This window comes from Solea solea, chromosome 17, assembly GCF_958295425.1.
Source record: "Solea solea chromosome 17, fSolSol10.1, whole genome shotgun sequence".
In the NCBI taxonomy this organism is placed as follows: Eukaryota; Metazoa; Chordata; class Actinopteri; order Pleuronectiformes; family Soleidae; genus Solea; species Solea solea.
This window is the reverse complement of record NC_081150.1, coordinates 19,918,283-19,941,716: the sequence shown is the minus strand read 5'-3', so window position 1 is coordinate 19,941,716 and position 23,434 is coordinate 19,918,283. Positions and strand designations below refer to the sequence as shown.

Sequence of the window (23,434 nt, the reverse complement as noted above, 5' to 3'; positions counted from 1 at the left end):
AACTCAACGACACACCCCCTCACACACAACGACACGCCCCCTCGCACTCAACGACACTCTGATTGGGTCACAGAAGAAACTGCGTCTGAAACGTGATGACGTTTACGTTGACGAAGTATGAAGAGAGAGAGTCGGGAAAACACGGGAGAAAACTGTACAAAATGACGGAGAAAACGGTAAAAATTGATAAAAAAAACACATTTTGATATTGAACACTGGATGAATAGTCATTATTTGTGTACATTAAATCAATTAAGTGTGGTTTATTAACCAGTAATGTCTGCTGTAACGATAGCGATTGTAACAGCAAGCAAGACGCAACGTTTTTTTCCCTTTTTTTTCTTTTATTTATATGTACAGGTTATAACATTGAGACAGAGGGTCTCATTTTCAACCAAGAAACGTATAAGATAAACTATATGCTCTTTATATATTAGTATTTATCTGTTTTTTTAATCTTTACTCTCTGACTCTGAGAAGTTGCACACAGCTTTGCTAATTTTAAAACGTGTGACCTCAGTTCTACAATTGTTAAAGATTTGATGATGAATAATATTTTTCATGTTTTCATGGGATTAAATTCTGTTGAATCATGGTCAACGGTGTCATTTGATTTTGATTTTATTTCAGTTAGCCTGCATATATTTTAGGACAGGGAAAGTCTTACAGGCAAATGCAGTCCAGTTCATTACTACTTGATTCTGGATTAAAAATGTTCCCATGTTAAAAATACAAAATACAATTTTATTTTACATTTTCTCTTATAGAGCAACACTACGTTCAGTAATGGAGCAGGCCCTGAGCTGAGGAGATGCGATTGTGCCAAACAAAGGGGAGCTTGTGTCTCATCTGCAGGGACAGCGACGGTCAAGTGTAGAGTACAGTGGTAAGTCCGTCTATATTATCAAATATTTTTTCATTTCAATGCTGAAAGGCCTTCATTTCCCCATGAGCCTTACATGTTATGAAATATGATGTTATGTCTGTTAGTCCTGACTAGAGATGTAACGATATGAAAATTTCATATCACGGTTATCGTGACCAAAATTATCACGGTTATCAATATTATCACGGTATTGTTAGATGTGTTCAAAATGTTCCAAAAGAACTGAACACACACACTGAAATCTTTTAACCAAGTTTTATTTAAAAAAAGATATTTTATATTATATGATTATTATTATTATTATTATCATTATTATTATTATTATTATTATTATTATTATTATTAATAATAATAATTATCATCTGACTGACTGACACACACACACACACACAGGTCCTCACTCTGTGTCGGATAATAATTAAGTAGCAGCGGTCGTACACAGCATAAAAATAAAATAAAAAAACACAGAAACAAACACATTTTGGTCTGCTACGGTATGTGTCGTCTGCACACTACTCGCTTTCGCGAGACAAACCATGACGTTTCCCACTATTCCGAAATCCCGTTTTTGTTGACTTACTCGCTGAAAAGTTGTGTGTGGTGGTCACGGAGATGGCTCATCATATTGGAAGTGGCTTCGCGGAGATTTTTTTTTTGCATTTTCTGCACAAGGATTGATTTTCTTCAATTAGTTTACCCTCAACATCCTTTAAAAATACAAAATATGTCCAGACTTCTGATCTTACGGGGGGGGGGGGGGGGGGGTAATCTCTGGAGCGCAGGTGGCTTCAGCCGTGTTGTCGCTGGACAGACAGTGCAAACTGCGCATGCGCGCCCGCTTGAGCGAGTGCCGTTCAGGTGCTGCTGCTTCTCCAGGAAATGAGCAGTATCACTGTGAGTTTTTCGGTAATCAGTTGCGGTAATCAATCACGGTATTAACGATAATTAAAATTTGAAACGGTATGATAACCGTCGGGAATTTTACCGCGGTTTATCGTCATACCGGTAATCGTTACATCCCTAGTCCTGACCATGGATAACTGTGACTATCAGACCCTCATCCCTTTGAACATCAGGCACTCGGACACTAAGTAATAATGCTGGAGCCATGTCATCTATGTGTACTGTACTTCATGTGTGTAGAATCTTTAGTCCATGTGTATTTTATTTTCACTCTTGTTGAGAATTTAGATTTTGAGAAAGATTCCTGCATTTTTATAGATGCCCCTGATAATAGTGATTGTTCTTTGAACCTCTTCATTAAGAAGAAATTGAACAATTTGCCTCTCAGACAGGGTTTTAAAAAATAATTGTTTTGTGTGTTTCTTGAAACTTATGAATCACTTTTCCTGTCTGTCTTTTAGGATACAGTGTATACAAATGCCACCTTGACTGTGTGCAAAGCCATTATCACTGTGGCTTTGTGAAAAATGTTTTGTCCGTCAGTTTAAACCCTGGTGCAAGACAGCAACCACAAATATTACTGCAACTTTGGCGTCCACGGTGATTCAGGCGTCCAGGGTGACTGTGGCATCCACGGTGACTCCGGCGTCCACGGTGACTCCAGCGTCCACAGCAGACCATCAGAAAGAAACATGTATGTTTACCATGGTACTGTGTCATTCTGAATTCAACATGGATCTCTTTTGTTGACATTTGCATTTGAGACATTATGTAACAATTGTGATTGTGATGATGGTCTACAGGTGCCAGAGGACACTGAAGACCATCCCTACAGCAAAGACTTGGTGAGTCTCAGCATTTCTTTCACACATGATCAACCACACAGATCCTTACTCTCTCAGTCAGGCTTATGTTTGTGTCCATTTAGAGCAGTGATGTTACTGTGGCCAGACAAGAGGACATGTCTTCAAAGTGTCTTGTGCTACGTTAGGAAGTGCAAATGATCATGGAAAGAAAATGTCTTATTCAAAGTACTTAATCACATGTATTTACTGTTTCATATTATGTATAATTTAATTTTAGGAAAGGGCCCAACAAGCGCAACAGAAACGACACGAGGCAAGTTGGCTGTTAATCAATGTCATCACAGAGGATCAGGGCATGCTGCAACACCTTAAAGTGAGTGACAATGGCATTTAGTGTGGTGTTTGTGTATTTGTATACGAGTACCCAGACTAAAATCCTATAGAATCTTTGTAGAAAATCATCACAGGCAACACTGTGTCTCCCTGGGCCAAGAAAGAGGACAGGGTCATCACTCTTTTCGAAGATGATGACCAAGTGGACAAGGTGATGCACTTCTTGTCTGAAGTACTCGAAAGTAGACAGACAAGAAGTCTGCAGATCCTGTGGCGTTCATAATGGATGTACTTTTGCCAGAGCTGATATCTCAGACACTGACACTGATTTGTAGACTACATGTTTTATATGACTGCATATGTCTGTCTCCTTTTAACACATGATCACGGTCTAACACAATCTTTCATGCCACAGGCAACAGTATATTCCCTTGGAGCTGTTCACTCCATCTCTCTGGACAAAGTGTTTCTCAACACTGATGACTCAAGAATTTCTTTCACATTTTGGCGACGAGGATGGGATGGACACTCCAATGCTCAGGGCCTGAGTTCTGACTGAAGGTTACTATCGGTAAGGAAAATTTCCGCTCCACCAAGGAGGACAGGAATCCGCCTGACATCAGGAACGGGTGCTGACCAGCGGACGCTCCATCTTTTTAAAAAGTGAGTACGGTGTTTTTTGAATCATTTCTGGTGTACATAGGTGAAACCTAGGTAGACAGTTGTAATTCCTTTGTGGTAGACTGTCAAGATATTCTATAAGTCCTGTGTGGTTGAATATCGAGGTCCGGTGTAATACCTGTGTGGTTTGGAGACCGTCTTCATATAATTCCTGTGTGGTTTGAAGACTAGCTTAAGCTTTGGGAAAAAACAAAAAACAAAAAAAAAACAACGTTGGTGTGTGTTTGATAAGATCTAACCATGCTGGCATGGGAAAAAATCTCTGCAGGAGGTAGAAGCTGTGAGTTGGAGGTGTTTCAAACTCAGATGGGCCAATATCCGACCGGCCAACTGGTCAACATCCCCAGTCATTGGATCAGTGAGGTTCCACGACATGATGACCAGCCTGGCTGATGCTGTGTGGGCTGTTTTCCCCTTAAGAGTGTGTTGGCCTGAGATTCACAGCACAAAACAAAAGGAGGGTGAGTTAGCAGCTGACTACCGCACTCGCATGGAATCTGTTTTTGCAGCTCACTCCAGCATCGACGCACAAAATGAGGCATATGATGACCTGCTGAAAACAACTTTGATTAATGGCCTCCACCCTAGCCTCAAGGATCGTGTCATGGCTACATGTGTCAGATGGGAAACTGGGACAATAGCAAATGTCTGGACACACGTTATGCACGCTGGACAAAATAAGGTAGATTTGGACTCTAAACAGACACGAAAACTTCAAACTGCTCAACTGATGTATTACCAGCAGGGTGGGGCTCAAAATCCTGAAAAGGAATGGCAGCCTCGCCAACCCAACAACAGAGGTAGACGCAGACCGGGTCCGCACCAGAACTCCCAGAGGAAGAACAGCCAAGAACACAACAAGGTGCGGTGCTACAATTGCGAAGGCTACGGGCATTTGTCATATGATTGTCCTACAACTGAGTACAACCAGCGAGGAGGACAAAGTCCAGAGGAATCATGGCCTCACGCACCACCAAGAGGTCTCTCTGTGCAGTCCCCGGGCTACAGGTAGTGCGACCATAGGAGACAGTGGAGGCAGGTCAGAGCATTCAACACATAGACACATAAACACAAGTAGGAACTACTGAAGATAGTAATGAACTAGTTGTATATCAACTAGTTCATTACTATCTACAACACATATCAACAATATGAACACTTAACCAGAGACTCTAAAACACCCCCTACGTTGATTCTAAATGTACAAGGTATTAATGTGACATTCCTTGTAGACTCGGGAGCACAGGTCTCTGTAATCCAATCCAAATTATTCCCTGATGCACCCAAAACAAGTAAATTCCTAAAGACAATAGGAGCGTCAGGGCTTCAGGGTTGCCCAGTGCTGATTGTCCGGGTGCTGGAAGTGATTTTCCCCAGTCTCACCTGCTGGCTCCTATCTGTGAGGAAGTTTGTAATCCACTGACAGGTGGGGGCTGAGACGGAGAGCTGGGTGAGTTTGGAGTGCAGGATGTCTGGGATGATGGTGTTGAACGCCGAGCTGAAGTCCACAAACAGGATCCTAGCATATGTCCCTGGGGAGTCGAGGTGATGCAGGATGTAATGCAGACCCATATTGATTGCATCATCCACTGACCTGTTTGCCCGATATGCAAACTGCAGGGGGTCCAGCAGGGGGCCTGTGATGTCCTTCAGGTGGCACAACACCAGTCTCTCAAAGGCCTTCATGACCACAGACGTCAGGGCCTCGGGCCTGTAGTCATTTAGACCTGAGATTGCTGGTTTCTTGGGGACCGGGATTATTGTAGAGTGTTTGAAGCAGGAGGGGACTTCACACAGCTCCAGTGATCTGTTGAAGATCTGGGTAAAGATGGGGGCCAGCTGGTCGGCACAGACCTTCAGACAGGTGGGTGACACGCCGTCTGGGCCTGGAGCTTTCCTGGACTTCTGTTTCCTGAAGAGCTGACACACATCTTCTTCACAGATCCTGAGTGATGGTGGGGGGTCAGGAGGGAGGGGTGATGGTGGTGCAGGGGGAGATGAGGGTTGTTTGATGTTGGATCGGGTGATGGGTGTGAAGGTTGGCTTCTCAAACCTGCAGTAGAAGACATTGAGGTCGTCAGCCAGTTCATGGTTCGCTACTATGTGGGGGGATGGTCTCCTGTAGTTGGTGAGCTCTTGTAGACCTCTCCACACTGACGCAGGCTTGTTAGCTGAGAACCTGTTTTTCAGCTTCTCAGTGTAACACCTCTTTGCCACTTTGATCTCCTTTGTCAGTGAGTTCCTGGTAGTATTGTACAGGACTCTGTCCCCACTTCTGTAGGCCTCCTCCTTGGCCTGACGAAGCATCCTAAGTTTAGCAGTGAACCAAGGTTTATTGTTGTTGTATGTGCAGAAGGTTTTGGTCGGTACGCACATGTCCTCACAAAACCTGGTGTAGCATGTCACAGTGTCCGTGAGTTCATCCAGATCTGTACCAGCAGCCACAAAAACACTCCAATCTGTGCAGTCAAAGCAGGCCTGTAACTCCAACTTTGACTCTGTGGTCCATCTCTTCACAGTCTTCACTACAGGCTTAGCAGATTTGAATTTCTGCCTGTAGTTTGGGAGAAGATGGATCATGCAGTGATCAGAGAGCCCCAAGGCTGCACGGGGGACAGAGCGATATGCATCCTTTAAAATGGTGTAGCAATGGTCCAGAGTGTTTTGTCCCTAGTGGGACACTTAACATGTTGTTTATATTTTGGCAGTTCACGGCTGAGGTTTGCTCTGTTAAAGTCCCCAAGAACAATGAGCAGGGAATCTGGATGTTTCCTCTCCATGTCCGTTATCTGGTCAGCCAAGTGTTGTAAAGCCTCAGTAACACACGCCTGAGGTGGGATGTAAACACCAACCAGAATAAACGAGGAGAACTCCCGTGGTGAATAAAACCACAGGATGCACTGTTTGATACACCACTGTCTAACGCTGATTCTGTTTTCTTTGTAGATGGTTGTGCCATGAGGAATCCAGCTGATGGTTCCTCTTGTGTTTCCTATGCTGTATGTACTGAACAAGTTATAGTTGAAAGTGCCAGACTGCCTAATAACCTGTCTGCTCAGGCAGCAGAGTTATTTGCATTAACCCATGCTTTCATCCTAGGAGCAGAACAGAATATTACAGTATACACAGATTTCAATGTATGCCATAACTTTCACACTTTGTGGAAAAACCGTGTTTTTTTTACATCTACAGGAAAACCGATTGCTCACAGACCACTCATCCTCAACCTTTTGTCTGCATTACTCCTGCCTGTCTCAATAGCGGTATGCAAATGCAGAGCCCACACTGGTTCTAACGACCCAGTGTCGCAGGGAAATGCAATAGCCGATGCAGCTGCTAAGAGAGCTGCTCTTTGTCCTGCCTCCCCAATTTTGCAAATGCCCCTAACTGTCCAGGATGATCTTTTTTCCCTCAATGATGTCTCTTTGCTTAAAACAGGAGCTGATGCTGGGGAGAAAGCATTCTGGAAGAAAAAAGGGTGCAGAAAACTCCCATCTGAAGTCTGGGTAGACATAAACGTTCTTCCAGTTCTTCCAAAATCTATATTCCCTTTTTGACCCATGGTCCTGACCATGCGTCAAAAGGAGGGATGTTAGATATTGTAAATAAACTATGGTATGCGCCAGGGTTTTCAACATTTGCTGAAGACTTTTGTAAAAAATGTGTAATTTGTGCCACTAACAACGTTGGCAGAGGTGTGCAAATGTCTCTATCTGCACATCCGAAACCTCAAGGTCCTTTCGAACATTTGATGATGGACTTTATTGAGCTAGCGACAATGGTTCTCATTTTGTGAATAGTGTCATTCAAAGTCTATCAGAAAGCCTTCAGATCAACCTAAAAACACACTGTGCGTATCATCCAGCTAGTGGGGGTGCGGTAGAAAGAGCTAATCAGACCCTGAAGAAAAAATTAACTAAATTAATGGCTGAAACAAAGTTGCCATGGGTTGAAATTCTACCCCTCGCTCTTATGTTCATGAGAGGATGCCCACATAAAACGACTGGATTATCTCCTTATGAGATTCTTACTGGGCGTCCTATGCGAATGACGAATACTCCTTATCCTCAAAACAGGCTAACTCTGTTAGGTATGGATGATGACATGTTAAGATATTGTTCTCAAGCTTATCTTCCCTAAGGCGAAAGCAGCCCTTCCTGACCCTGCAGTAGCTGAACTACACCACATCTGGCCCAGAGACTGGATAGTGGTTAAGGATCTTAGACGGAAGCATTGGCATCAACTCCGGTGGTCAGGACCATTCCAAGTGCTGCTGACAACTCAAACTGCTGTCCCGATAGCTGAAAGGGATACCTGGATCCATGCGACCCATTGTAAACCCTTTCCTGGAAATGCCTCATCCAACAGAACAACAACAACAGGAAATTAATCGAGGAAAATGCTGCAAAGCCTTGCTAGCAGTTTTCTTCATTGGGATTATCACCACAGGCGTGGCAGTCCAATGGCCTGGACATCAGAAAAATGATAGCCTGCGACAAATGGACTTCAAAAGTCAGCATATAACATCAACAATAGGGATGTAACGATTACCGGTATGACGATAAACCGCGGAAAAATTCCCGACGGTTAGTATTACCATTTCAAATTTTAATTATCGTTAAAACCGTGATTGATTACCGCAACTGATTACCGAAAAACTCACAGTGATACTGCTCATTTCCTGGAGAAGCAGCAGCACCTGAACGGCACTCGCTCAGAAGCGGGCGCGCATGCGCAGTTTGCATTGTCTGTCCAGCAACAACACGGCTGAAGCCACCTGCGCTCCAGAGAGCGCTCCCCCCCGTAAGATCAGAAGTCTGGGCATATTTTGTATTTTTAAACGATGTTGAGGGTAAAATAATTGAAGACAATCAATCCTTGTGCAGAAAATGCAAAAAAAAAAATCTCCGCGAAGCCACTTCCAATATGATGAGCCATCTCCGTGACCACCACACACAACTTTTCAGCGAGTAAGTCAACAAAAACGGGATTTGGGAATAGTGGGAAACGTCATGGTTTGTCGCGACGTTTGACGCCAAGTAGTGTGCAGACGACACATACTGTAGCAGACCAAAATGTGTTTGTTTCTGTGTTTTTTTATTTTATTTTTATGCTGTGTACGAACGCTGCTACTTAATTATTATCCGACACAGAGTGAGGACCTGTGTGTGTGTGTGTGTCAGTCAGTCAGATGATAATTATTAATAATATGATGATAATAATAATAATAATAATAATAATAATAATCATATAATATAAAATATATTTTTTTAAATAAAACTTGGTTAAAAGATTTCAGTGTGTGTGTTCAGTACTTTTGAACACATCTAACAATACCGTGATAATATTGATAACCGTGATAATTTTGGTCACAATAACCGTGATATGAAATTTTCCTATCGTTACATCTCTAATCAACAACCACACATACTACTGATTCACTCACATTCACCAGTCGAACTGACGTCATTTACACTGATACTTTGACACCTATTCTTCCACCGAGGAATGAAGAAAGACTGTCAACATCGAGGGAGCACAAAGACACTGAGGGCAGAAGTGGCGTGGGTGCGTCACCCATGCAGGATCAAGAGATCCCAGAAGACATGGATAAAAAACTCACTGTCACAGAAGAATTAGTCAGGAAAACGGTGGAATTTCAACGCAAATGAATTGCTTGATAATTCTAACCAACAAAATAGTTGGTATTCTTTCATCGGATGGATGAAAAACAAGGTGTACGGCTCAAACACTACTGTACTAATTGTTCAGAGTCCTCCAGCTAACTGGCATTCTTTGTTCCAGCTGGAGGTGAGACATTGTCCTTGTTTAGATCCTGTCATTAGTTTAGTGCAATATTACGCTGATTGTCCCCACATGGACACTACAAGTCGGAAATCGTGTAAGGCTTCTCACCATGCATGGTATACTGCGAGAAAGAAAGTCTATAGTCATACTACGTATCAGGCGAATATGTATTCATCTTGTGTAGATTGGTTTTGTGAGAACATGGTTCCACAATCTTTCCCTTCAAATTCCACTTATGCCGAACCAGCTGAGATTCCTAACAAGAGTACAGATCTCTCAAATTCTGTTTGTTTATGTTCAAACGGCACAGGTCAGTTCATGGGAATCTCACATTGTTCAAACCCTGTTATTAGTTTAAACACTAATCGATTTAAGTCCCGTCCCATTAAAATAACATTTAGAAATAAAGAAACTGTGCTAGTCAATAAATATCTTCATGCTCCTGCACATAAAGGTATACCTCCTATTGGAAATTTTTATTGGCTTTGTGGTAATGAGGCATTCTTGTTTTTTTGACCAGAATGGTCTGGGTGTTGTTATTTTGTTAACTTAACTATTGCTAATTTAGTAATACTCCCAATAACTCTGAATCAAAATTCAAACCCTATGCACGTTCATAAACGAGAGATGGCACAGTTTTCCACCCTCTCATCATATCATTGGCGTATTTCATTAGGAGAAAAATGGGGTATTGGATTATGCCTTGGTATGGTGTTACATTTCTGGCTGACCATATTGACAATACTACATATTGAATGTCTGGTTGTGCTAATGAAACTATAAAAGGCTTCCAATATTTAGCGGAAAATGACAAATCCCATAGGTTAACTCTGTTAAAACATGAAATGGCTCTTGATTATATGTTGGCAAAAACTGGAGGTCTTTGTCTGACTTTAAATTTAACAGGTGACTTATGTGTTACAGTAATCCCTGATAACTCAGATAACATCACTAGTGTGATTACAGCACTGGAGAAGATCCGTGACTCATTTGGTCCCTCTGAGTCAGCAGGTTTTAGTTTCAATAGATGGTTAAACGAACAATTTGGCCCTGGGGTGCAATGATTGTTCATGTGTGTATCCCTGTGCTAATTGTGTTTGGTATAACTCTTTGTTGTGGTACTTGTGCACTCACTTTGTGTATAGGTGGATAGGGGGAGTACTTGGAGGTGACAGAACACCATTGTATGTGAAAGTACCTTGTGAACAAAGTAAGGATTGTGAATCGAATGTGTGACACATTTCAGAATGGGCCCCAGGTAACCCGTATAGTGAGAGTGATTCAGATGAAGAGATAATGTGAATAGAATTGTTTTGGTTTGCTTTTTGTTTTTTGTTTTTTGTTTCTTTTGTGTTTGTTTTTCTTTGGTGTTTTATGTTTTCTCTTGTGATATTCTGAGAGTGAATAGTTAACTCATACTAATATGTTTGCAGTGTGTAGTCATAGAAAAAGTTAGTTAACGAGACCATGTGATTTCCCAAAAAATATGTTGACACTTTGTGTCAAAAGGGAGGAAATGTGGGAAATAACCAGTCTTTCCTCTGTTTCCTGTAGTGGTTAAGATAACTATCTACTAACAGTCAAGCTGTGAATGAAGGCTGGGGAAATTGTATGATAAGGAAGGGTCAACGTAAGGGTTGCACATAATGGTATCTGTTAGTCGTCGTAAACATTAGATAACATTAAATGGGGTCATAAACGTTAGGTATGGTGTCTGTTCTTGTTTTACTTTGATGTTTCTGTATAAATGGTAAAGCTTTCTTGAGAAACGGGAGAGAACATTTAGACCTTGTTGGTGACGGGGTCTCTCCTTTATGCATGAAGTAAAGATATGATTCACTGAACACTGATGACTCCAGAATTTCTTTCACAAAAGCCAAGGAGATGTACATACGTGGAACTGAGTTTGCCGGATAGTTTAGGAAACTTTTAATCCAATTTTCAGTTTATATCTTATAATGTATGTGAGTGTCTTTAACGATTAATGATTTTGCTCTATCATTTTGTCTTGTCAGCGAGATAACCCAGCTTGGGGAACAGCTTCAGAGCCACATGTCAACAAAAGCAAGGCTGAAACTAGATAGGAAAGCCTTGGAGAGTGAGGAATTTCTCAAGCGCCTGTAATCCCTGGATTGTGAATTGTCTGCTGTGCATAAAATAAAAACGATATATGATTCATTACTTGTATTCATTACATGGCTTTGAAAGTTATACAACATTCTGTGCAGAATCAAGGGTTTCAGTGCTTTTGATTTATTTTCATCAAAATACCTACTGATGTCCAACTGGCTGGGTTTGATTCAGATAACAATGTTTCATATATCTTCCTGGAAATAGGTAACATCTTAATGACGTACTCAGCAGATCTCGTCTACTTCTGATTCTGATTAATAAAGTATTTTGATTAACATCTATCTACCAACAGCTGGACCACACCAGCACAGAATTTATTAGGTTTTCTTTTAGGTTAAAAACATGATCAAGTAGACTTTTATTAGTTCTAATTGTTGTTCTGTCCAGTTGAATAACATGTCAAACTACAGACTAATAAGACATTCAATAAATGTAGGCCTATATTAAACACACCTTTTTGTAACATGCAGGTTGCCATGATGTTGAAAGTTTGCAAAAACAAATGAAATTATTCAAAACAGAATTTTTTTGGGGTCAGGATGACGTTATAACATGATACTGTCATATCACATAAACGTGATAATTATATAAACGTAATATTATATTGTATCAATGTGATAATGTCATATCATATAAATGTGATAATTATATAAACGTTATACGATATTGTATAAACGTGATACGATTTCGTATAAACGTGATAATTAGATCACATAAACGTGATATTATATTGTATAAACGTGATAATTAGTTCACATAAACGTGATATTATATTGTGTAAACGTGATAATTAAATGTTGAAAGAACTGTGTGCCTGTTTCCAATCGACATTTATATATCTTAGCAGTTTGGCTATAAAATGTCATAGTTTACAAAGTGACATTATTCACAAATTGCACAGAAAGTACATTTCTGTGTTCGTAAAAGTCAACACGAGTATTATATTCTTATTTTTCCTGTCGCACACCGGGATAAAAGTCTCTTGTCAACAAGTGTCTGTGAGATACGCGTGTGTAAATAAAGTTTCAATAAAAGTAACGTCATCACGTTTCAGACGCAGTCTCTTCTGTGACCCAATCAGTGTCGTGTTGTGTGGGGGTGTGTGTCGTGCAGTAAGGGGGTGTGTCGTGCAGTGGGCGGGGTGAGTCGTGTAGAGGTCTGCGGGTCTGCAGCTGGACCTACTTAGCTTTTCTGAGGTTTTATGGTGGTTGGCAAAAAACGATTTAGTGTATTACCGCCACCATCTGGTATGGAGTGTGGATCAAAATGTTAATCCAACTGAACTATTACTTAAAAGTGAAAAAAAAATAATTATATCTATATCTATATCTACAGATATACATACTAAAAACAACCTATATATGCATATGTAACCCACACTCTGCCGCAGCCACTCCGCCCGCCGTTACTCTGCGTTGTGTTTAGGTGTTAATGTTGCCGGCGAGGGGAAGTGCGTCTCCGAAAGAATCACGGGAGGCAGAGAAGTCGATCGTTAAAGGTGACAAGACCGTTTATTATTCGTAGCACCACCACAGTAACCTCGACAGCCTGTAGAATTAACAACGTACATTGAACGCATCAGTACAGTACACGTCAACATCAGCTAGTGCCTGGGAGCTAACATAATTAGCAACCACAAATCAAAACAACACACAGAGCTCCCCTGTTTATACTCCAGAAAAGAGCCTTGAGAATTCTACACTATGCCAGTTACAGGGAACATACAAATCAATTATTTATCAAATCAAAATAATAAACTACCACACAGTGCAGATTATTTACAGGGCTGCCAACAAAAGCCTTCCTCACAATCTACAGATATTATTCCTGACCAGAGAGGAAGGACACAATCTAAGAGGGAACATGATGTTCAGGCAGAGAAGGTTAAGAACTACATTAAAATACTTTACCGTAACGGTCACGGGGGTCAGACAGTGGAATAATCTGGATGAGGAGATGAAAAAAATCAGCAAAACAGAGTGTATTTAAAAAGTAGTATGTAGATATGACTATTAATCGATACAGAATGACCCAGGAGGAAAGTATGACAAAGGTTGTCACAACCGAACAAGGACTTGAACCCAATAGCACGACTCAGAGACAACTTCCAAAAATATTCCAATTTATTGGACAAAGTAACAACAGAAAATCACTCTATCGAGGAATCACTACATAAGCAAAAGGCAAAAATAACAAATTCTAATCACTCACTGGGAGGAGACAAAAGGTTTGGGCAAAGTGCCAAATCAAAATCACTCTTCACGAGGAAAAAACGCTGATGGCTCAAAAAGGGACAAAACAGAGTAGCAACTAAGAAATGCAAAAACCTTACAAACAATTGACGTGGAAAGCACAGGCTATATGTAAACTCAAAGTAAACAGGTGGAACAGGAGAACAGGTGAAAACAATCAGGGCGGGGAAGATAATCAGACTGGCGGGAAACCTACAGGGGAAGGGCAAGTTATCTGAAACAAGAGGAAAGAGAGATGTCAAAATAAAACAGGAAGTCACGAGACAACAGATAGAAGGCAAAACTAAACATAACTTAACACAACTTTCTAGATATGACAAAGGTCAGAGACAGAAATCTGTAGACACCGCGTGGAGACGGCACTGGAAGCAAATGTAACCAAACAAAAACAAGAAGCGATTGTACCCAAACAACTGCTGAGAAGGCAACAAGTCAAGACTGTCACTCACGACTCATGGACACATGTACAGACGCATGTACAGACGCATGTACAGACACATGTACAGACATACACGGAGTCTGATTGACTGTCTAGAGCTGGACTGCATCTCTGAGTGCTACCTGCTGCTGAAACATGTTTTTGTCAAACTGTCATAAGAAAGAAAAAATGATGTATTGTACGATGAAAATATGTATTCTGTGGGTAATGGGGGCGGGACTAGATAAGCTTTTGTGTGAACTACACTAAGATGATGTGTGATGACGATTGATCTAACTGACGTGACCGAAATAAACGTATAAATAAATGATGTGCTGTTGCTGCTTTTGCCACCGTGTCTGCTATTTGGTTCCCTTTAACCCCTGTAATGTGTGCTGGTATCCATAAACATATAACTGTGAGTCCCATCATCTGAATTCTATATAATGTTTGTTGTATTTCTATAATGAGGTCTTGTCTGCTTTCAGAATGGCTGGATTGTAAACTTATGAGTGATGAACTTGAGTCTGAACAGATGATTGTTTTCAGTGGTTGTATTTCTGCTAATAGAATAGCAGTGAGTTCTCCTGTGTACACTGATACATTATCACTTCATCGTTTCTGTTGTTTAATGTTTGATGTTTGAAATGCTGGTATGAAGATGACTCCTATTCCTGTTTTTTGATGCATGTGTGTATACTTGGATGATGTATCCATGATAACTGTCTATATAATCTTGTATTACCTGTGGGTTCTGGCTCTGCATATCTTTGTTTTCCTTCTCTTCCTTCTCTTCTTCCAGATGACTGGGTCCATAGTACATCTTCCTTTCCTAAAGCCACTCTGGTATTTAGTTATATAACCTTTACTTTCTATATAATAAGTTAGTCTTTCATTTATCATTGTTTCCGTTATTTTACAGATGTTGGATGTTAGGGTGATTGGCCTATAGTTGTCAGGGTTAGTTTTATTCTTTCCTGGTTTAGGTATCGGTATTATAACAGCTTCCTTCCAGCTATGTGGCAATTTCCCACTCTGCCAGACTTTATTATATAGTTCTAATAATTTCCTTTTTGATGGCTCACTAAGATTATTAATCATTATAACAAATTTGATCTTTACCTGGTGCTGACTGGATCTCGGTTTTCCTAAGAGATCTGTTTAATTCTGTCATTGTTTAATAAATCATTTATGTTTTCTTCCTGTTGTAAAAATTCTTTATTTTCTGCTCTTGTTTTACAAATATTGCGCATCCTCCTCCACTGCCTCCGCCTCTGTCTCTACGGATACCCTCATAATCTCTGATTACAAATTCTAATCTCTTATATGCATATAATATCTGGCTTATCTGAATACTTGTCAATGAATCGTTTACATTCCTGTCCATTAGCAATTAAACTCCTGGCATTCCATTGTATGATAATCAGTTTGTTGTTCTGTCCCCTAAGTTTCCAAGTTTCCAAGTTTCCCTTCCATTTCCAGTTTTTTATTGATGCCTATCTCAACTCCATTAATGCTCGGTTTGAGTTTTTCTAAGTCTTCGTCAACAGGAATGCCTGTTATAACTCCCCGTGACACCCGGTTCTCTTCGAGAACCCTTCTTTCACTTACCCTTTTTTTGCAAATATTTTCGATACGTAATGCTTTATTTTTCTGCTCTTCTGTTTTTGATTATTAACAAGTTTCCATCTCTCAAGATCTTAGCCATTTCCACTTCCCCTACGTTCTTTTTTAATTCCTGTGACAGCACGATTGGTCCCAAACTGATATGCTCATCTTCCTTTTTAAATTTTAGAATCAGTTTGAATTCCTCCCTCGCAACCTTTTTAAGGTTAAATCTTCTCTCCTCATCCGAACTGTCCTCTCTCCACCCTCTTTTATTGCCTTGATTTACTTCCTCCCGTTTGTTTTGACCCTGTCCTCGTTCTCTCCTACTAGCAACTGGTGTCCAGCCACCACACTAACATATCACCCTCGTCGTCATCCCCCTGGCTTGCCATCTCGATCCAGTCACAAACCAGATTATGTCCACCACCAACAAACACTCAGATATCGCCGTCAGAAACAAACAAAATAAGAAAAACAGTGTAGCTTGTTCAATTTTCCCTCCAACTCAGTCCGTCTCATTCCGCTTCCGCAACTGTGGAATGACTGCAAACACAAAAATGACTTAAAAACGTGTATATTATTTATATTATTATATTATTTGGTCTCTCCTGGGGCCCGTTTCAGAAAGCAGGTTCAACAAACTCTGAGTTAAAACCTTAACTCTTGACCAACTCTGAGCTGTCAAACTCTTGAGTTTTCGGTTTCAGAACAGCTGATCAGCATTAGTTCAAAGCCATCTGATACTACGATTCACCATGGCAACGAGTAAACAAAGAGCACAGCCTCCACTTTAATCCAGTTGAGCAGAAATATTAACGCATTTATGTATTTATTTATTTATATGTTTATTTCGGTCATGCGGTTAGATCACTCATCATCACACATCATCTTAGTGTAGTTTACACAATACACATAACCGAAAGGGAAAGCGGGAGAAGCAAAAGCTTATCTAGCCCCGCCCCCATTACCCAGAGAATACATATTTTCATCGTATAGTACATAATTTCATCATACTCATTTATTTATTTTTTTTTTTCTTATGACATTTTGACAAAAACATGTTTCAGCAGAACACACCAGATCCCAAGGAGAGCATTCTGATTGTCATGAATGTGAAAATGTACACATCATCGACATCCTCTACATCCAGTGCGGCAAGGCACACGACTCTCCACTTATCCCATCCGTCCCGAGTGTAGCCAGCCATGAAGGTCCCATCTGGGCAACTAGGTTCACCAGAACCTGCACTTCTTGTTGAGAACACTCTGTCTTAGCAGTTCCATCTTGGATCAATTGATTCTCCGTAGTGATTCACAGGGGCAGCTAAATACTTCTTATGTGTTGACATTTGTGCTTCTCAATGTCAGCTGTTGTTTGGGTACATTCGCTTCTTGTTTTTGTTTGGTTACATTTGCTTCCACTGCCGTCTCCACACGGTGTCTACAGATTTCTGTCCCTGACCTCTGTCATACTTTCCTCCTGGGTCATTCTATATTGATTAATAGTCATATCTACATACTTCTTTTTAAATACACTCCGTTTTGTTGATTTTTTCATCTCCTCATCCAGATTATTCCACTGTCTGACCCCCGTGACCGATACGGTAAAGGATTTTTATGTAGTTCTTAACCTTCTCTGCCTGAACATCATGTTCCCTCTTAGATTGTAAGGGAGGCTTTTGTTGGCAGCCCTGTAAATCATCTGCACTGTGCTGTATTTTATTAAGTCATAGAATTTAAATTTTTGATTTGATAAATAGTTGATTTGTATGTTCTCTTTAACTGGCATAATGTAGGATTCTCAAGGCTCTTTTTTGGAGTATAAACAGGGGATAAGTAGTGGTTTAGTAAGTGTGTCCCCAGACCTCTGTACAGTATTGCAGGTGTGGAGAGACTAGTGCGCAGTACAACAAGTATAGTCGCTTCTGGTTTAATAGTTTTTGTGCCCTCCAAAGTATGGACACACTCTGGCCAGCTTACCTTTTAACTGTTTGGTGTGTGGTTTCCAACTTAACATGTCATCAATAATCACTCCCAGTACTTTGTACTCATTAACCCTTTCAATGTCCACTCCATTATCTTGTATGTTAATACTAGTCTTACAGCCTTTTTTCCTATACAGCATATATTTAGTTTTCTCTACATTTAGTGATAGTTTATTTATATTAAACCACACATGAAGCTTGGCCATTTCATTATTGACTGTTTCCACTATTTGGTTTAGGTCATCCCCCGAACAGAAAATATTAGTGTCATCTGCGAATAGTATTAATTTCAGAATATTGGATACCTTGCATATGTCATTAATGTATAGTATAAACAGTTTTGGGCCCAGCACTGACCCTTGTGGGACCCCACAAACTATGTCCAAGCAAGTCGATGTGTTATCACCCATCTTAACGTATTGAGTATCTGTTGTGAAGATAACTCTTGACCCATTCCAGTGCTATGCCTCTAATACCATATCTCTCCAATTTAGCTATCAAGATATCATGGTTGATGGTGTCAAATGCTTTTTTTAGGTCTATGAATATTCCTATTGAATGTCATTTCTGATCAATAGCGTCAGTAATGGTTTCCACAGACTCGGTTAAAGCTAGCGCCGTCGAGTGGTTTTTTCTGAATCCATATTGGCTATCGTGTAGCAGATTGTGTTTGTTAATGAAGTTGTCTAGCCTATCGTTTAACAGTTTCTCCAGAATTTTTGACAGTTGTGGTCGTATTGAAACTGGTCTGTAATTAGTCCCCTTTTTTGAACCATGGCACTACTTTTGCCACTTTCATGTTGGTGGGAAATGTCCCAGTTTGAAATGACAGGTTGCAGATATGTGTTAGAGGTGAAACAATTCCATCTATTACTTTCTTGATTAGCTTCATGTCGAGGTCATGAACATCCGTGGATGTTTTTGCTACGCATTTGTTGACCAGGTGTCTAATCTCTGTGTCCTTCACTGGGGTGAGAAACATTGTACTCTGTCCTTCAAATCAAAGTGGTCCCAGTGAAGGAGTGAGTCAGGAATGTTCTTGGCCAGATTCGGCCCCACATTGACTAAGAAGTCATTAAATCTTTCTGCTATGATTTCCTTGTTAGCTTCCTTGGTGTTATTGTCCTTAAGGTAGAGAGGGTAACTAGGTTTTGTGTTTTTGTTTTTGATCACATCGTTTAGAATATCCCATAGTTTTTTGGTATAGTTCATGCTTTCTGCTAGCAGATTACTGGAGTATTCTTTCTTGCAATCATTTAGGATGCTATTTAGTTTGTATCTCGTTTCTGACTGTTCCGTCCTTAATCTCATGTATTGTCTATACAGGGTGTTTTTCTTCTTGCAGGCACTTATCAATGTTTTTGTTAGCCATGGTTTCCCCTCCTTATTCTGATTTGCGTGTCTTTTCTTTACAGGACAGTGTCTATCATACAGCGTTTTAAATATTTGCAAAAAAGAAATCTGACCCTACTATATGTCTTTTTGTTCTGTGTCTGTGTCACAGTGTGCTTCCAGTCATAGATAGCAAAGATTAGCAGGTGGTCGCTTATGTCATTTATCAGTAGTCCTCTTTCGTCACACAGATTTCAATTGTCACACATTCCATTACATGTTCAACAGCTTCAGACATATTATGTACAATCTCATACTCGATGTTATTGTCAATGAACAGGGCCACTCCTCCTCCACCTTTGTTTCTTCTGTTAACATAGACAAGTTTGTATCCATCCAGGCACAAATCTGCGCCTTTGTCTTCATTAATCCATGTTTCCGACACCGCAATGATGTTGAAAGTATTTTGTGTTGTAGGTATTCCTTAATGTGGTCGAAGTTAGTGCATAGACTCCTGCTATTGAGGTGAATTAAAGACAGTTTTTCCATCCATCTCAATGCATTCGTTAAATTGGTCTTCAGTGTAGTAATGGCATTTCTCAGTCATGTTAAAGTATAGATGATTATCTGGGTCAATACTTTCATTTGGGTCTGTTCAGGTGTGGTTCACATGTTAATTTTTAGTCAGCTCCACATTTTCGTGCTCAGCGATCCTCTCTGATACTTCCATCATCTTTTTAGTCTGTGTAATAACCCTTGACCTTTGCTGGGCTGTAGTTATGGAGTGTTCGTGAGCCATACCTTAATTGTTGTATTTCTGCAGTTCGTCCTCACTCCTGATTTGCATTGTTTTGACTTGTTTTGACTTCTTCTGGTGTAGATCCATTTGTTTTAACACATGCCAATGACCATGACATTTATCTTCAAAAACAGTGGAGTGAAGAGTGAACACTATTACATTTTACACAGTAATCCACTAATTCATTTAACAAACTTTAATTTCATTAATGGATGCTGAAATGCTGCAGTCCTACCATTATGTTACATTTGATTTGATATTTATTCAGCTGTAACCTGACGAGACACAAACTGAAGATGAGAATATGGACCAAACTGATAAAGCAAATTGAATCCCTTTTTTGACTCTATTTTACATTCAAACATTGCATTACATTACATTCAAAGTTGAGTAAATACTTTGTAGTGGAGATACAACCTAAACTGTGTGAACCTTTCACGCGGCACAGAAGATGTGGGTTTAACATGTTTGAGTTTTTTAACATGTGTTGGATTTGTGCATCTTCCAGTAACTTAATGGTCCAGAGGAGGAGTAGACAGAGGAGACCGCGGTGAAATGACTCTCAGGTTCAACAGACATTCACTCCAGAACTAGCGGCACTCTCCTCCGTCTCCACCCAGGGATAGAGGTTGGACTTTGATCACAGCATGTTCAAAGTCCGACCCATCGCTCTTGACTACCGCTGTCTCATTTAGGGACCATCATCAAAATACCATTTAAATGCCAATATTTACATTAAAAAATTTATTAAAAAGTATTAAAAGAGGTGTGTCCGTACTAGACAGTCTGGTACTATGGTCCTGTACTGATTTGGAGTCTTTAGATCACATGAAGCTATAGAGCTAAAATGCTAATATTTACGTTAAAATAATTATAAAAAAAAATATGGGAGGTATTAAAATCAAATAAAAAGAGGTGTGTCCTGATTAGACAGTCTAGTACTATGGTCCTGTCAAAGACACAAAAACAATTGGTTCAATAACAACAGTGCATTTAAAATACTAATGGCTTCCATGAAGTTTACACAAGTGACTACAATGCAATTCAATTCAATTTTATTTGTATAGCGCAAAAGCATAACATACATTATCACAAGGCTCTGTACATGGACAACATCATGGAGAGCAGAGAAACCCAACAATTCACACAATGAGCAAACACTAGGCATCAGTGGAGAGAAAACAAACTCTGACAAAGCCAGACTCAAAGATGTGCAGCCACCTGTCTCGACCAGTTGGGGTGAAGGAAACAATGGGGGACAGAAAGGGGGGAGAGAAAAGACAAGAGGGCAATGAGGTAGAGACAGAACACTGTCACTGGGAGCTGGTTCCACAGGAGAGGAGCCTGGTAACTGAAGGATCATCCGGTCTCATTGATAAATATAGCTGTGTGTCATCTGCATAACAACAAAAGTGTATGATGTTCCTTAAAGTTAGCGTATACAAGGTAAAAAGAATAGGCCCGAGCACTGAGCCCCGTGGAACTCCACTATTAACCTTAGTTTGTAATGAGGCTTTATCATTAACTTGAACAAACTGGAATCTATCAGATAAGTATGATTTAAACCAGCAGAGGGCAGCACCTGTGATCCCCTGCTCCAGCCTCTGCAATAGAATATCATGATCAATGGTGTGAAATGCAGCACTGAGATCTAACAGGACAATTAACGAGACTAGACCATTATCTGTTACCCTTATCATCTGATTCACCACTTTCTTTTTCAATACCATGAGTTAAAAAAAAGAAGAAATTTAAAACAAGATCGAGGGTGTGACTAAAGCAATGAGTTGGTTTATTCATGTGTTGAATAAAACCAATTGATTCTAACCTCAAATTAAATGCACAGCTAAGACTATCACTGTCAACGTCTACATGGATGTTGAAATCCCCTACAATTATGATTTTATCTGTCTTAAAGGCGACATAGACCGGAAGCTCCAATTAGCGCTGCGTTTGTGTGTGTGTATCTGCGTCATTACCTCGTTTATGAAACCCTAAAGTTTCAGAACAAACAGTTCAGCCACTGCTGAGAAAATAGTGTTTTATTATTTTCCTGGGCTCTGCGAAGCGGATCGGCACTTCCCTATGCTGATGATGTCATCAGTAAACCTCACCACTCCTCTCACCACTGTAGCACCTCCTGGTGCGGGCACTAGTCCGGGCACATCCGGTTGCGTACGTTCAACTGCATTAGAAGAAGAACTACTTTCGTTGTAGCTGCTGAGATGCAGAGCATCCACCGTGCCAGAGGGGGAGCTGTGTATCTGAGAGCTGGCCTCTCTATTACGTCACTTCCAGGTACCTGGCCAATCACAGGACAGTCGGAAAGCTCTCGTTGGCTGGCCAATCACAACACAGTCCACGTTCTGGGGGTGTGGTTTTGGTCTGAAACAGCGTGGCTGACGAGAGTGTCAGTGAGGAGATATTTTGATCGGCTCGTTTGCAGCGATAAGGAGGATTTTAACCATGAAAACAAGTTAATATATGCAAGTAGACCTCCATAACTAACATATATGTGCGATACAAGCATTCGATGTCACCTTTAAGTACTAACTCAGCTAGGAACTCCGAATAAGGTGCAGGTAGAAGATCAGAACTGTTTTTGCGTTTTCCAACTAGGATGAGAGAGACTGAGAATAAGGCTTTCAAGAGATGAATATCCTGGTTTGGGCTTGGGGTTGTATTAAAAATGTCACAGTGTGGGGTTTCTAATAAACTTCCCTAAACTTCCAGATAATAGAGCAGCTCCATCCAAAGTAGGATGGACGCCGTCTCTCCTCATGAGACCAGGTTTTCCCCAGAAGGTTTGCCAGTTATCTAATGTGAACACCACCTTGACAGCCAGCGAGTGAACGACAACATGCGGCTAGACATGTCGTCACATTGGGCAAAGGGCCAGAGAAGATTAAGGTGTCCAACATTGATTTAGCGTACCTACACACAGACTCAACAACTTGAGTCTTGTGACCTCTGATTGGCGTAATCGGGTGTCATTACTGCCGACGAATAATAACTTTACTGAATCTACAATTATCTTTAGCCAGCAGTTTCAGATAAGACTTTATGTCGCCCGCTCTGGCCCCGGGAAAACATCTGTGTTGTTGGCGTCGCTATTTTCACGTTCCTCAGTATAGTCACCAATTACCAGAGTTTGTTTCTCAGTCTGTGTGGTGCTGAGAGGGGAAAACTTGCTTGAGGTGTGAACAGGTTGGTGGTGAACAGGACCCTCAGGCTTAGCACTATGCCTCTTATTGCAGACAGTCACCCAGCTGCCCAGTTTGTCTCCCGGCTACACAGGAGCTGCTGAGGGAGCTAATGCTACGTGGTCCACACCGACTACAGGGGACTGACTAACTGACTTAGCTTCTATGGTGCGAAGCAGAGTTTCTACCTCACTAAGCCTCGCCTCCATCCTGGCTAACAAGCTACACTTATTACAAGTATCTTTATCGCTTAAGGAGACAAAAGTTACGCACTGCAGCTTTAATATC

General features: G+C 40.7%; 1 protein-coding gene and 2 long non-coding RNA genes across 6 annotated transcripts in view; 2 read left to right on the top strand and 1 right to left on the bottom strand.

Annotated features, from left to right (window-relative positions):
• LOC131443541 (oocyte zinc finger protein XlCOF6.1-like) overlaps positions 1–23,434 on the bottom strand; it is a 71,102-nt gene that overhangs the window by 18,852 nt on the left and 28,816 nt on the right. The window lies entirely within an intron of this gene.
• Positions 101–6,011, top strand: LOC131443568 (uncharacterized). 4 transcript variants are annotated; one of them, XR_009233652.1, is made up of 6 exons: positions 101–176; positions 768–886; positions 2,251–2,483; positions 2,593–2,634; positions 2,873–2,968; positions 3,344–6,009. It is a non-coding gene; the product is annotated as an uncharacterized LOC131443568 (long non-coding RNA). The 4 variants fall into 4 exon arrangements; XR_009233650.1 differs by having other exon boundaries at positions 2,873–3,591; positions 3,878–6,009; XR_009233651.1 differs by having other exon boundaries at positions 2,251–2,497; positions 2,873–6,011.
• LOC131443569 (uncharacterized) lies at positions 10,558–11,595 on the top strand. Its single transcript, XR_009233653.1, has 2 exons — positions 10,558–10,744; positions 11,041–11,595. It is a non-coding gene; the product is annotated as an uncharacterized LOC131443569 (long non-coding RNA).